The sequence below is a fragment of the Pseudophryne corroboree genome, chromosome 8 (genome assembly GCF_028390025.1).
Source record: "Pseudophryne corroboree isolate aPseCor3 chromosome 8, aPseCor3.hap2, whole genome shotgun sequence".
NCBI classification, from domain to species: Eukaryota; Metazoa; Chordata; class Amphibia; order Anura; family Myobatrachidae; genus Pseudophryne; species Pseudophryne corroboree.
This window is the reverse complement of record NC_086451.1, coordinates 242,258,524-242,273,721: the sequence shown is the minus strand read 5'-3', so window position 1 is coordinate 242,273,721 and position 15,198 is coordinate 242,258,524.

Genomic DNA, 15,198 nt, shown 5'->3' with positions numbered 1-15,198 from the left:
ATACAGATTGTTTAAATTTATGGCAGCAAGAGGGCGATATGCAAAGGGAACTAGCTTACGCAGCCGGTTCCAAACCTAGCAGGAAAATGATGGCAACCGCACCACCACCACCGTATATTGTAGGGGAGAAAGTGGCTACAGACAATGGCATATTGGTATTTGATAAGAGTATAGTTGATAAATGAACTAATGCTAACCCGTGCAAGTTGTATCCCATTTTAAACTTTCCTCAGGACTGTGAGCAAGAAGATGAGCCCAGCGCGATATCGGCACTCTCTCTAGCAGCCACCATACAGAACACTCAGGTGGGCACGGCCCAACCAGTAAGAGCAGTAGTAAGGCCCCCTAGCGGAGGGATGGGTGAGGTCGTGTCCACAGGTAAGTACGGTACCGTACATTATGCAGAGACAATAGCACCTCAGATTGTGGAGTCAACTCAGAATGATGTAATTGAATTAAATCCTGTCAGGGTGATCGCAGTCCCCAATGGGAAGACTGACGCTCAGGGAGTCACTCCCATCAGGAACATTGCTATGCATTGTCCTTGGTCCCGGACAGAATTGAGGACAATTATGTCTGAATTTCCCGATCCCAGAAAGGATCTAGTCGCATGCCAGAGGTTTATTAAAGAATTAGGTAACGCCACCGAACCCACAAACAAAGATTGGCGAACAGTGCTACGGGTATGTTTACCCTCCAATATTGACCCCACGAAATTCAAAACTGATTATAAATTATACGCAGAAGTACCTCTCACTGATGAGTACACTCAGGAGAATGTACGACAAATCAATCTGCAATTAGGAGTATATTTCCATACTGTTGTCAAATGGAATAAAATCTTTTCCATAGGACAAAAAGAAGGTGAAACGGCATCTGAATATTTCCACCGAGCACTGCAGGAAATGGCTAGATACACTGGGGTCGAGGACATTAAGGAAAATGTACATCACAGGGAGGTTGCTGTGTCAGTATTAATGGACGGGTTAAAAGAGACATTAAGAACAAGGGTACAAACCTCTCTATCTAACTGGAGAGGTATCTCGGTGGCTGCATTAAGAGAGTCCGCTATCGAGCACGACCGTAATATCCAGAAAACCAGGGAGGCACAGGGGGAGCGGTTGATGGTGATGAGCATCCAAGCTCTGGAAGGAGCACCAACTCGACCAAAACCCCAGGCCCCTGACACATGGAGAAAGCCAAGAGTTTGTTATCTGTGTAAAAGGGAAGGGCATTATGCCAGCAATTGTAACAGCACACAAAAATTCAGACCCTCTAGACAAGAACACGAGCAAAGATATTGAACACATAATAGGGATCAGGGATCGCATAGGAGAAGTTACGAGCCACACGCAGGGGAAACAAAGAAGCACCCACCAAGGAAGGACTGGCAGGCCTCTGAAAATTCTCAGCTACCCCCCTCACATATTGTAGCTGCCAGCGCGCTGCGGGAGGGTCACAATATACAATAGGGGTTGGGCCACACCTGTAGTCTGCACCCAGTGAAGTTGATTGCTAGCCTTGGTAGTGAACCTGAGGTCACAGTTGATGTCGCTGGTAGATCACTACCTTTTCTTGTAGATACAGGGGCGGCCAGGTCAGTGTTAAATTCAACGGTATGAAAACCAAGGGCAAAACAATTTTGGCAATGGGAGTAACAGGAGTAGTACAACTCTACCCTTTGAGTAGACCTGCGGAGATTACGATAGGGCCTTTGCAGACCAAGCATTCCTTTTTGTTAGCTGTATTGGCTCCGACTAATCTACTTGGGAGAGATCTATTGTGTAAAATGGGGTGTGTCGTATATTGTACTCCTGAGGGTGTCTTCTTGGATATACCCGAGAATCACGTTCAGGAAGTGCAGGATATGTTAGACACCCCACAGGGGCTAATGTCGCACTCTGCTGGTATAGACAGGTGTCCATCCAAGGTAGAGGAAATGATCTCACAAATACCGGGATTCTTCTGGACCAAAGATGGACAAGACACTGGATTGATGGCTGGGATAGTCCCAGTAGAGATATAACGCACATAGAATTTCTTTTGGGGAACAGACCGATTAGGGAATCATTCCCCGTAGTGCCTAATCCAGATGTCAAACTTTGTAAAAAAAATGTTTGCCTCTACTAACTTATCTATTACTAAACTCTGTGATTTGTCTTCAAAGTTTCCTCTTCATCCTCTTACGTTCACTGACAGGATTACAGTTCAAACGTCACATGCCTACTCGGTCTGTCAGAGCTCTGCCTAAATCCAGTATATCTCACTAGCATAGGGACACCAGTATCAGTGTGCCTGGTCATGCACAAAGGGTGGAGAATGGGAATACTGGTGAAGATAGACTGTGCATAGATACCGATATACATGATGGTGTGACAGCCTGATGGTGAACGCAAATCTGACAAATTTTCTTTTTATTATTTCCCCCCCCCCCTTTTCACTTTCCAAAGATGGTTTACTTCATACAACAGTTAAACACATTGAAATACAAGATTTATATTCCCTACAGAAAGGTCGCTGACCCGGAGAGAACATCGTATCACTGGAGTGTCTGTTCCGGGAAGGTTGATAGGCAGGACTGTTGTCACGGCACCTGAGCGCGGAGAACAACAAGACCAGAGGCGGTTGTCGCACCAGTTTTCTTTTTTTTTTTTCTCTATATCCCACTACCCTCCTTCTCTCCTTCCCTTTCCTCCTCCTTCTTGTTCCCTTTCTCTCCCCTTAACAAGATGGACCTACCCCAAGAGACTGCATTCCGGGTTTTCCTGTTAACCCTGTTGTTGACCAGAACAGTCTGTTTCGGTGAGAGTCCCAGAGAGGTCGAGAAAGGATCTGGAATGGGTTCTGATGGCGAGGACGGATTTGAAGAATTCCAAGAGCAACACATCACTCGAGCAAAGGCGAGTATCAGAAAACGATCTGGTAGTCAGGGAGCTCGGAGGCACTGTGAAGGGTTATTGGCTGAGGAAAATTGCATTTGTAGGAATTGTGAGAACATAGTTGAGGATGGGTGCATCCAGAGATGTCAGTCCAGCCTTAATATCAACATGGACCGTCATCCATTGAGTGATTACCACTCACTAGTGGGTAAGGCTTTAAACCAAACGGAATGCTGGGTGTGCTCACAAGTACCTCAAGGTCAGAGCAAGTCAGGATTAGTACCGTACCCTTTAGCAATAGATGAGGTACTCGAATTACGGGGTGGGAGACCGGTGGACAAGAAATGTAATATTTCTAGGCCCCCTAGTTTGAAGCTCCACCAGTATCATGTAGATAGATCCTTATTATGCTTCAACATTTCCAATTACCGAAAACCAGGAAATTGGGAGGTGACATGGAATAATCAGACCATGGCCTTTTCGCACAGAGCTGATAAGATACCCATAGACTCTGAACTTGTACGCCAAATAGCCAACAGTGGAAGGTATTTTCGGTATAGGTATACTCGAGGAAGCAAGACCATGTGGGTTGGAGAAGTCTCACCAGGGTACTGTGCTCATATCATCCAGCCGGATACTTGTACTGAACAGATGGGAGAACTAGGGATTGGGTTTTTCACTTGGAAAGTTTGTAATATGGTAATGTCATATTCTGTCCCATATGTTCTCCCCGATGATGCCTATTTCATATGTGGGAGGAAGGCGTATAAGTGGCTTGCCCCGAACTCAGAGGGATTGTGTTATGTTGGAAGAGTGTTGCCAGAGGTCATGACCATAACCCATGATAAGATGAAAGACGTTCACCGCAGTGCTCAGGCTCCTTATACTCATACTCACTATGAACACATCGTTAAGAGACACCTCATAGATAGGACAGAGCACGTAGCCTCTGATTTGATCCACGAATCCACCGGGATTCAATTCCTTCTCGCATTAGACATCACCCGTACTGCCAGAGGAATTATAAATTATAGGTATATCCATGCGCTAGCGAACTTGATAGATAATATTACTGAGATGTATGACGACACCTTCAGGTACACAGGTAGAGAGTTGCAAGCTTACAAGACAGAACTGATCCAGCATAGGATGGTCCTCAATTATATCACAGCCGTGACGGGTGGGTACTGTGTCACTTTGGCAACTCAATATGGTGTGAAGTGCTGCACGTATATTACAAACAGAACTGACGACCCCACAGAGATTATCGATCAAAAGATGGATGATATATTGCAGTTGAAGTGGGAGTTCCGAAGGAGACACAACCTTACCCTTACTGTGGGTAATGAGCTGACCGGCTGGGTCTCATGGTTGAACCCACGCAATTGGTTCTCAGGTTTAGGAGAGTGGGCTCAAAATGTTATTATGAGTGTAGGGAAGTTTCTCCTTTGTATCCTGGGAGTCGTCATAATTATTGGCTTGATATTTAGGTGTGTTCGAATTCTAACGCGGCTCAAGCACGGCACAAAATTGATGAGTTTAAGGAGCGGGGGCATTGTTACAGCAGATTTGATTTACGACCCATCCATAGAGACAATGTTATGATAAGAATTGCAAATTAATTCCATGGCCTGTTTCTTTCACCCGTTTTTCCGTTGTCTCCCCCTTTGCCCAGATACACCGATCCGGAAAAGACATCGACTACACCAAAGAATGATTACGAAAATGTTATGTGAATGTATTTTAGATATGTGTCTTATTTTCATCTCTACAACCTTCAGTTAGTGACACACATAGTCGACAGGTGATATCCACATATACTAGCACTCACATATGTTCCCCCTTCATGTATCATCAACTAAATACGGGATAAGAAGGATTTAATGTATACTTCGCAATACCTCGAAGCTTATCTAGAACATATACGGCACGATGATACATGCCCCTCAGACATGGATTCATACATACATGCTTTTACTATCCCACTAGATCATACATTTCCCGCCTACACCTCTCCTCCTACCATCCAATCATCTGTAGATATTGTATTGTATATTTTTCTGTTTAGTGTTTAGATAGTGGCAGTTATTGTTGACTGCCAAAGGGTGAACTGTCAAAGTCGAAAAATATTGTAGTACACACATCACGTACTAACCACACATACATGCCCGATGCGCGTGCACTTGTTCCGCCGTACACATATCCGCAATTTGCGTATGGTCGCTCCCGCGGTCCTGCGCGTGGTATGGGTATTTACGGCGGGGTTTGTGAGCGCATAGAGGGTTATCAAAACATTACATATTTAATCCAAATAGTGCACATTGTACACATAGCCCCCCTGCACCACATCAGCAAGTATCAACAGTTTAAATGATTCCAGGACTAAGGGATTCACCTTTGCATGATAGGAAGGGACATACTAAGGTTATAAGGTGATGTCTGGTATCCAGCTGTAGGGTATTTAAGGGTAACATTCCGGTGTTGTTTAGAGGAAGATCGCATGTTCCTGCGTATAGTTATGTTCAGAAGTAGAATGTAGATATAAACTGTATTTACTGTATATTATGTATGCGGCGGGAATCCAGAGGAGACAACCCACAAGAGCAGTTGAGAAAGACATCGCCCACCTTTTCAAATCAACCTATGACCTCTCCTGTAATGTAAAGATGCATCCCTGTGTCCAATGGACAAAGGGATTACAGTATCCATTGTATTGCTTTTTGAAGACTTGTATAAATAAAGCCTGCTGCAGGCCTGCCAGTCAGAAGACTCTTAACGCTATCTACCTGATTAGCGGAGGACTGAAACCAGGAAGCGCATGCGAATATTCTCACGTATGTACATTGACTGTAGCCATTTACTCTGTTGTATTGTAGTGTATAAATTGTATTGTTAACCCCCTTCCAGATATATACTCTGTGGTGTCGGAGCCCAGTGTTTAACTACAAATCGGTGTTGTGTCCTCTTTTCCCTGCTAGGGTTTATAGCGTATTACATTACCTAACTGTATAAGGTTTAAAAGTGTATGTTATGATTCTAATACTCAGGTCTGGGGTGATTTTATATGAAAGGACCTGAATACCAGAACGTAATGCTGGGAAAGGGGAAAGGAATGGGAATAGCCCCTGGCGCCCTATCTCCATTGTCTCGCCCGTGCTGCCAGTACACTCTTGCGAGACTATGGTTGCTTGGGCCCATGGCAGCCGCATTTGAAGGGCGGATTACGTCTGCCCAACTCCGATGCCCCCTCAGGTCTTAATGAGAAACAAAGAGTGAACCGAGACAGGGTGATAACAAGGGGCCCTCTAACTAAACAACAAGGCCAGGGGCTACTAACAAACCTAAAACTAAAGTATGCACGGATTACCGCCAGGGAAAAGAACAACCAAGATACTCCACTTGTCCACTCTCCTACACGGCACCGCCGAGTTCCGGAGAGGACTGTGGAAGCGGATACCTCCGCAAATGCTCCAAAACCAGAACACAATATTAAGCGGCCTAGGCCGCAGCACGCGGCAGAGCCGCCACTCACGAAACCAAACGAGATCCTCTAAAGACTGTCACTGGGAAATGAGGACCAGGAGAACTCCTTGGGATGAGATGACAAACACCAAGACTCAGGAACTCAGAGGACTGGAATGACCGGGCACAGCAGACCAGGAACAGACGTTCACCAACATGAGCAGCATGCAGGAAACTATCACCGGCGTCTGTGTGAGGCACTGAGAAGGCATTTAGCAGGGAATCCTCCAATCAGAGTCCAGAGCCTGATTACAATGAATGTCGTGCAGCTGCCCTGCTGCACGACCAGAAAACATGTGTGCACAGTTAATCAACCCTGCAACGGGGAACGCGGTCCGCTCGTGGCGTCCCCGTTGCTAGGGTCCCGGCGGCTCGGCTCGCCCGGCGTCCTAGCGTTGCTAGGGAGCCGGCGGCTCAGCGCGCTCGGCGTCCCTAGTTGCTAGGCACCTGGCCTGGAGGAAGTCCCGGACTGCGGCGCCTAACAGTACCCCCCCCTTGAGGAGGGGTCAACGAACCCCTAAAGCCAGGTTTCTGAGGAAATTCCTGAAAGAATAATCTCTTGAGTTTAGGGGCATGAAGATCCTTATCCAGGACCCAAGACCTTTCCTCCGGACCATAGCCTTTCCAGTGAATCAAAAAATAAAGCCGGCCCCGGGACACTTTAGAATCTAAAACCTTCTCTACTCAGAACTCCTGTTGTCCCTGCACATCCACTGGAGATCTACCCTGGGAGGTTCTCCGAGGAAATCTGCTGGAAGAAACATATTGTTTCAACAGGGAACAGTGGAAAGTATTTCCAATTCTGAGAGATCTTGGCAAGCGTAGCCGAAAGGCAACTGGGTTGACCTTCTTAATGATAAGAAACGGTCCAATAAATTTGGGTCCCAGTCTAGCCGAGGGTTGTCGAAGCTTGATGTTGCGAGTTGACAACCATACCTTATCTCCCACCTTAAAAGTGCAAGGACGTCGGAGCCTATCAGAAAATTTCTTTTCTCGGAAGGCCGCTTTTCTGAGGGCAAGGTGCACTTTTCTCCAAATTGCTCTGAGATGGGAGGTTAAGGTCAACGAGGAAACTGGAGAATGATGGAAAAAAGAGTTGGCTCTAGGATGAAAACCAAAGACTGAAAAGAATGGGGACTCCTTGGTGGAGGAATGACACAAGTTATTATAAGCAAATTCGGCCAAAGGAAGAAACTCGGACCAATCATTCTGGAGTTTGGCCGAATACAAACGTAAGTACTGTTTTAATGGCTGGTTGACTCGTTCGGTTTGCCCGTTAGACTGTGGATGGTAACCCGATGTTAAAGACAGTTTCATCTTCAATGAGGCACAAAAACGTTTCCAGAAACGTGCGATGAACTGTGGACCCCGATCAGAGACAACATCAGTGGGCAAACCATGGAGCCTGAACACATGGCGGAGGAACAAAACTGCCAACCCTTGAGCAGAGGGTAATCGGGGAAGAGCAATGAAATGAGCCATTTTACTAAAACGGTCCACTACCACCCAAATGACTCGCAATTCGGCTGAAAGGGGAAGGTCCACCACGAAATCCATGGAAATATGAGACCACGGCCTGAGAGGAACGGCTAAAGGCATGAGTTGCCCGATAGGCAACGAACGAGGAACCTTATGCTGTGCACAAACCTGACAGGAATGGACAAATTCCTTAACATCTTTAGAAAGACTGGGCCACCACACTGAGCGAGAGACTAACTCCAAGGTCTTAGTGATACCCGGATGCCCCGAGACTTTGTTGTCATGAAACTCAGTTAAAACAGTGCCTCTCAAAATTTAGGGACAAAAAGACGACCAGCAGGAGTAAGTCTAGGAGCTTGGTGTTGAAGCTGGTTTAACTGAGTAAATAAATCCTGTGTGAGGCCTGCCCGGATGACTGAAGATGGAACTATGGGGGTAGTAACAGGATTGCTATTGTGAACCGGAAGAAAGCAACGTGACAGAGCATCAGCTTCCGTATTCTTGGAACCAGGCCTGAAGGTGATTATAAACCTGAAACGAGTAAAAAACAATGCCCAACGTGCCTGCCGAGCATTAAGCCGTTTAGCTGATTCAATATATTGCAGGTTCTTATGGTCAGTAAAAACAGTAATAGTATGCCTAGCTCCCTCCAGCCAATGCCTCCATTCCTCGAAAGCCCATTTTACTGCCAGTAATTCCCGATTACCAACGTCATAGTTGGATTCAGCGGAGGAGAATTTCCTAGACATGAAGGCACAAGGATGTAACTCCTGAGACTCCGGATCTTCCTGAGAAAGGATAGCCCCCACTCCAACCTCTGAGGCATCAACCTCCACAATAAAGGGAAGCTCCGGATTAGGATGTCTGAGGACAGGAGCCGAGACAAAGGCCTGCTTCAAGGCCCGAAAGGCTAACTCAGCTTCATGCGACCAATTGGAGGGATCCGCTCCTTTTTTAGTCAAAGCTACTATGGGAGCGACCAGGTCAGAAAAAGTATGAATGAACCGCCTATAATAATTAGCAAACCCTAAAAAGCGCTGAATTGCTTTTAAATTAGTGGGTTGCGCCCAATTAAGGATGGCCTGGAGTTTTTTCGGTTCCATGAAAAATCCCTGGGGAGAAATAATGTACCCCAAGAAAGACACCTCTGTGATGTGAAAATCACACTTCTCAAGCTTGGCATATAAATGATTCTCTCGTAATTTTTGAAGAACCAGACGCACCTGGGTAACATGTTGTTCCATAGACTCAGAGTATATCAAAATGTCGTCAAGATAAACGACCACGAACTTCCCAAGGAAGTCACTGAGAACATCGTTAATGAGGTCTTGAAAAACCGCCGGAGATTTGACAGGCCGAACGGCATCACCAGGTATTCATAGTGACCCGACTGAGTGCTGAAAGCCGTCTTCCACTCATCCCCAGATTTTATTCGGATGAGGTTGTAAGCTCCCCTAAGATCAATTTTCGAAAAGATCACGGCGGAGCGTAACTGATCAAAAAGCACTGAAATTAATGGCAAAGGATAGGTGTTTTTCACAGAGATCTTATTCAGAGCCCTAAAATCAATACATGGTCTAAGTGACCCATCTTTTTTCTCAACAAAGAAAAATCCTGCACTTAACGGAGACTTTGAAGGCCTAATAAAACCTTTCTTAAGGCTTTCATGAATGTAATTATTCATGGCCGTAGTTTCTGGCCCGGACAGGGCATATAATCTCCCCTTAGGCAAAGTGGCCCCTGGTACTAACTCAATTGCACAATCGTAGGACCGATGGGGAGGCAGAATGTCCGCATTGCCTTTGGAGAACACATCGGCAAAATCCTGATATTCCACAGGAATAAGCTCTGGGACGACTGCTGCAACCCGGACTGGATAAGAAATACATTCCTTAACACAAAAAGGACCCCATTGAGAAATCTCCCCGGACCGCCAGTCAATGGTGGGATTATGAAAGGCAAGCCAAGGGTGACCCAAAACTACAGGAACTGCCGGACAATGTGTAAGGTAGAATTCTATATCTTCAGAATGTAAGGCTCCTACTGTAAGTAATACTGGAGGTGTGCGGTGAGTAATTATCCCATTGGAAAGCGGACCCCCATCTAACCCGTGCATGGTGATACGTTTATCCAACGGTATCAGTGGAATGCCTAAGGCCTTAGCCCAAGTTAAATCCATAAAATTTCCTGCAGCTCCACTGTCGACAAAGGCCGACACCAATGAACTGAGGCTGCCAAAGGAAATCTTAACAGGGACTAAGAGAGAGTCATTTGAGGAGATAAGATGCAGACCAAAGTGAACCCCCTCACAATTCACTTGGTCAGAGCGTTTCCCGACTTGTTCGGGCAGTTGCGAGCAATATGTCCCTTACCACCACAGCACAAACAAAGACCAGAACTTAATCTTCTGGTTCTTTCCTCTGGGGACAGCCGGGAGAGACCCATCTGCATGGGCTCCTCGACGTCCTCTGGAAAGGTATAAACACAAGACTAGGCCTAACAGTTGTTCCTCTTTCAGCCCTCCGCTCTCGGAGACGACGATCTATTTGTATAGCAAGCTCCATGAGTTTATCGAGAGTCTCAGGAGCGGGGTACTGGAGGAGACTGTCTTTAATAAGTTCAGATAAACCGAGGCGAAACTGACTGCGCAGGGCCGGGTCATTCCAGCCACAGTCGTTCGACCAACGGCGAAATTCGGTACAATACACCTCTGCTGGATTTTTACCTTGTTTGAGAGCACGCAGGTGACTCTCAGCTGACGCCTCTCTATCTGGGTCATCATACAACAGACCCAATGATTCAAAAAAGGCGTCTACAGATAACAAAGCAGGATCTTCAGCTTTTAACCCAAACGCCCAGGTCTGTGGATCCCCCTGGAGTAACGACATAATAATCCCAACCCGCTGAGATTCAGTACCAGAAGAACTAGGCCTTAAACGAAAATATAGCTTACAAGCCTCTTTAAAATTAAAAAAATCTTTTCGGTTACCCGAAAAACGGTCGGGTAAATGCATCTTTGGTTCTGGGACCACCCTCGGGGAGGCTCGCAAAAGATCTTCCTGCGATCTCACCCGAAGAGAAAGGTCCTGAACCATCTGAGTAAGTTCTTGAATTTGGTTAACTAAAAGCTGACCGGGATTTGGTCCTAACCCTGCCGGATTCATGAAGCCGGTTAACTCTCACCAAAACTAAATGGGAAAAAATTTAAACCCCCCCCCCCCCCCTTTTAAAAAAAAGTTTTTGGGCCGGTGATCATGTTATGATTCTAATACTCAGGTCCGGGGTGGTTTTATATGAAAGGACCTGAATACCAGAACGTAATGCTGGGAAAGGGGAAAGGAATGGGAATAGCCCCTGGCGCCCTATCTCCGTTGTCTCGCCCGTGCTGTCAGTACACTCTTGCGAGACTATGGTTGCTTGGGCCCGTGGCAGCCGCGTTTGAAGGGCGGATTACGTCTGCCCAACTCCGATGCCCCCTCAGGTCTTAATGAGAAACAAAGAGTGAACCGAGACAGGGTGATAACAAGGGGCCCTCTAACTAAACAACAAGGCCAGGGGCTACTAACAAACCTAAAACTAAAATATGCGCGGATTACCGCCAGGGAAAAGAACAACCAAGATACTCCACTTGTCCACTCTCCTACACGGCACCGCCGAGTTCCGGAGAGGACTGTGGAAGCGGATACCTCCGCAAATGCTCCAAAACCAGAACACAATATTAAGCGGCCTAGGCCGCAGCACGCGGCAGAGCCGCCACTCACGAAACCAAACGAGATCCTCTAAAGACTGTCACTGGGAAATGAGGACCAGGAGAACTCCTTGGGATGAGATGACAAACACCAAGACTCAGGAACTCAGAGGACTGGAATGACCGGGCACAGCAGACCAGGAACAGACGTTCACCAACATGAGCAGCATGCAGGAAACTATCACCGGCGTCTGTGTGAGGCACTGAGAAGGCATTTAGCAGGGAATCCTCCAATCAGAGTCCAGAGCCTGATTACAATGAATGTCGTGCAGCTGCCCTGCTGCACGACCAGAAAACATGTGTGCACAGTTAATTAATCAACCCTGCAACGGGGAACGTGGTCCGCTTGTGGCGTCCCCGTTGCTAGGGTCCCGGCGGCTCGGCTCGCCCGGCGTCCTAGCGTTGCCAGGGAGCCGGCGGCTCAGCGCGCTCGGCGTCCCTAGTTGCTAGGCGCCGGGCCGGGAGGAAGTCCCAGACCGCGGCGCCTAACAGTGTATTGATAAGGTGTGTACGCACTGCGGGTACTTTGTACCGTCAGCGCTGCATAAGGTTTAAGGTGTAACATCATTGCATTGCATTGCTGCATAAGGTTTAAGGTGTAATATCATTGCATTGTATTACTACTAAGGTGTAAAGTATAACTCTGGGTGTGTGCGCGCTGTGTGTACTTTGTACCCCCAGCGCGGCGTTTGTACGCTAAGTCCGTACACGGTACGGGACTCTGTATGCAAATAGCGTACAAAGTACGTAGAGTGCATATTAAGTCTAGCGGCTCCATGGTAAAAATAAGAATTTACTTACCGATAATTCTATTTCTCATAGTCCGTAGTGGATGCTGGGGACTCCGAAAGGACCATGGGGAATAGCGGCTCCGCAGGAGACTGGGCACAAAGTAAAAGCTTTAGGACTAGCTGGTGTGCACTGGCTCCTCCCCCTATGACCCTCCTCCAAGCCTCAGTTAGGATACTGTGCCCGGACGAGCGTACACAATAAGGAAGGATTTTGAATCCCGGGTAAGACTCATTACCAGCCACACCAATCACACCGTACAACTTGTGATCTGAACCCAGTTAACAGCATGATAACAGAAGGAGCCTCTGAAAAGATGGCTCACAACAACAATAACCCGATTTTTGTAACAATAACTATGTACAAGTAATGCAGACAATCCGCACTTGGGATGGGCGCCCAGCATCCACTACGGACTATGAGAAATAGAATTATCGGTAAGTAAATTCTTATTTTCTCTAACGTCCTAGTGGATGCTGGGGACTCCGAAAGGACCATGGGGATTATACCAAAGCTCCCAAACGGGCGGGAGAGTGCGGATGACTCTGCAGCACCGAATGAGAGAACTCCAGGTCCTCCTCAGCCAGGGTATCAAATTTGTAGAATTTAGCAAACGTGTTTGCCCCTGACCAAGTAGCTGCTCGGCAAAGTTGTAAAGCCGAGACCCCTCGGGCAGCCGCCCAAGATGAGCCCACTTTCCGTGTGGAATGGGCTTTTACAGATTTTGGCTGTGGCAGGCCTGCCACAGAATGTGCAAGCTGAATTGTACTGCAAATCCAACGAGCAATCGTCTGCTTAGAAGCAGGAGCACCCAGCTTGTTGGGTGCATACAGGATAAACAGCGAGTCAGATTTTCTGACTCCAGCCGTCCTGGAAACATATATTTTCAGGGCCCTGACTACGTCCAGCAACTTGGAATCCTCCAAGTCCCTAGTAGCTGCAGGCACCACAATAGGTTGGTTTAAGTGAAATGCTGAAAACACCTTAGGGAGAAATTGAGGACGAGTCCTCAATTCCGCCCTGTCCGAATGGAAAATCAGATAAGGGCTTTTACAGGATAAAGCCTCCAATTCTGACACGCGCCTGGCCCAGGCCAGGGCCAACAGCATGACCACTTTCCATGTGAGATATTTTAACTCCACAGATTTAAGTGGTTCAAACCAATGTGACTTTTGGAATCCAAAAAAAAAAAACTACATTGAGATCCCAAGTGCCACTGGAGGCACAAAAGGAGGCTGTATATGCAGTACCCCTTTTACAAACGTCTGAACTTCAGGGACTGAAGCTAGTTCTTTTTGGAAGAAAATTGACAGGGCCGAAATTTGAACCTTAATGGACCCCAATTTCAGGCCCATAGACACTCCTGTTTGCAGGAAATGTAGGAATCGACCCAGTCGAATTTCCACCGTCGGGCCTTACTGGCCTCGCACCACGCAACATATTTTCACCAATTGCGGTGATAATGTTTTTGCGGTTACATCCTTCCTGGCTTTGATCAGGATAGGGATGACTTTATCCGGAATGCCCTTTTTCCTTCAGGATCCGGCGTTCAACCGCCATGCCGTCAAACGCAGCCGCGGTAAGTCTTGGAACAGACAGGGTCCTTGCTGGAGCAGGTCCCTTCTTAGAGGTAGAGGCCACGGATCCTCCGTGAGCATCTCTTGAAGTTCCGGTTACCAAGTCCTTCTTGGCCAATCCGGAGCCACGAATATAGTGCTTACTCCTCACCATCTTATCAATCTCAGTACCTTGGGTATGAGAGGCAGAGGAGGAAACACATACCCTGACTGGTACACCCACGGTGTTACCAGAGCGTCTACAGCTATTGCCTGAGGGTCCCTGGACCTGGCGCAATACCTGTCGAGTTTTTCCCAACGGTTTATAATCCTGTGGAAGACTTCTGGGTGAAGTCCCCACTCTCCCCGGGTGGAGGTCGTGCTGAGGAAGTCTGCTTCCCAGTTGTCCACTCCCGGAATGAATACTGCTGACAGTGCTATCCCATGATTTTCCGCCCAGCGAAGAATCCTTGCAGCTTCTGTCATTGCCCTTCTGCTTCTTGTGCCACCCTGTCTGTTTACGTGGGTGACTGCCGTGATGTTGTCCGACTGGATCAACACCGGCTGTCCTTGAAGCAAAGGTCTTGCTAAGCTTAGAGCATTGTAAATGTCCCTTAGCTTCAGGATATTTATGTGAAGTGATGTCTCCAGGCTTGACCATAAGTCCTGGATATTCCTTCCCTGTGTGACTGCTCCCCAGCCTCGCAGGCTGGCATCCGTGGTTACCAGGACCCAGTCCTGAATGCCGAATCTGCGGCCCTCTAGAAGATGAGCACTCTGCAACCACCACAGGAGGGACACCCTTGTCCTTGGTGACAGGGTTATCCGCTGATGCATCTGAAGATGCGACCCGGACCATTTGTCCAGCAGGTCCCACTGGAAAGTTCTTGCGTGGAATCTGCCAAATGGGATTGCTTCGTAGGAAGCCCCCATTTTACCCAGAACCCTTGTGCATTAATGCACTGAGACTTGGCTCGGTTTGAGGAGGTTCCTGACTAGCTCGGATAACTCCCTGGCTTTCTCCTCCGGGAGAAACACCTTTTTCTGGACTGTGTCCAGGATCATCCCTAGGAACAGAAGACACGTTGACGGAACCAGCTGCGATTTTGGAATATTGAGAATCCAATCGTGCTGCCGCAACACTATCTGAGATAGTGCTACACCGACCTCCAACTGTTCCCTGGATCTTACCCTTATCAGGGAATCGTCCAAGTAAGGGATAACT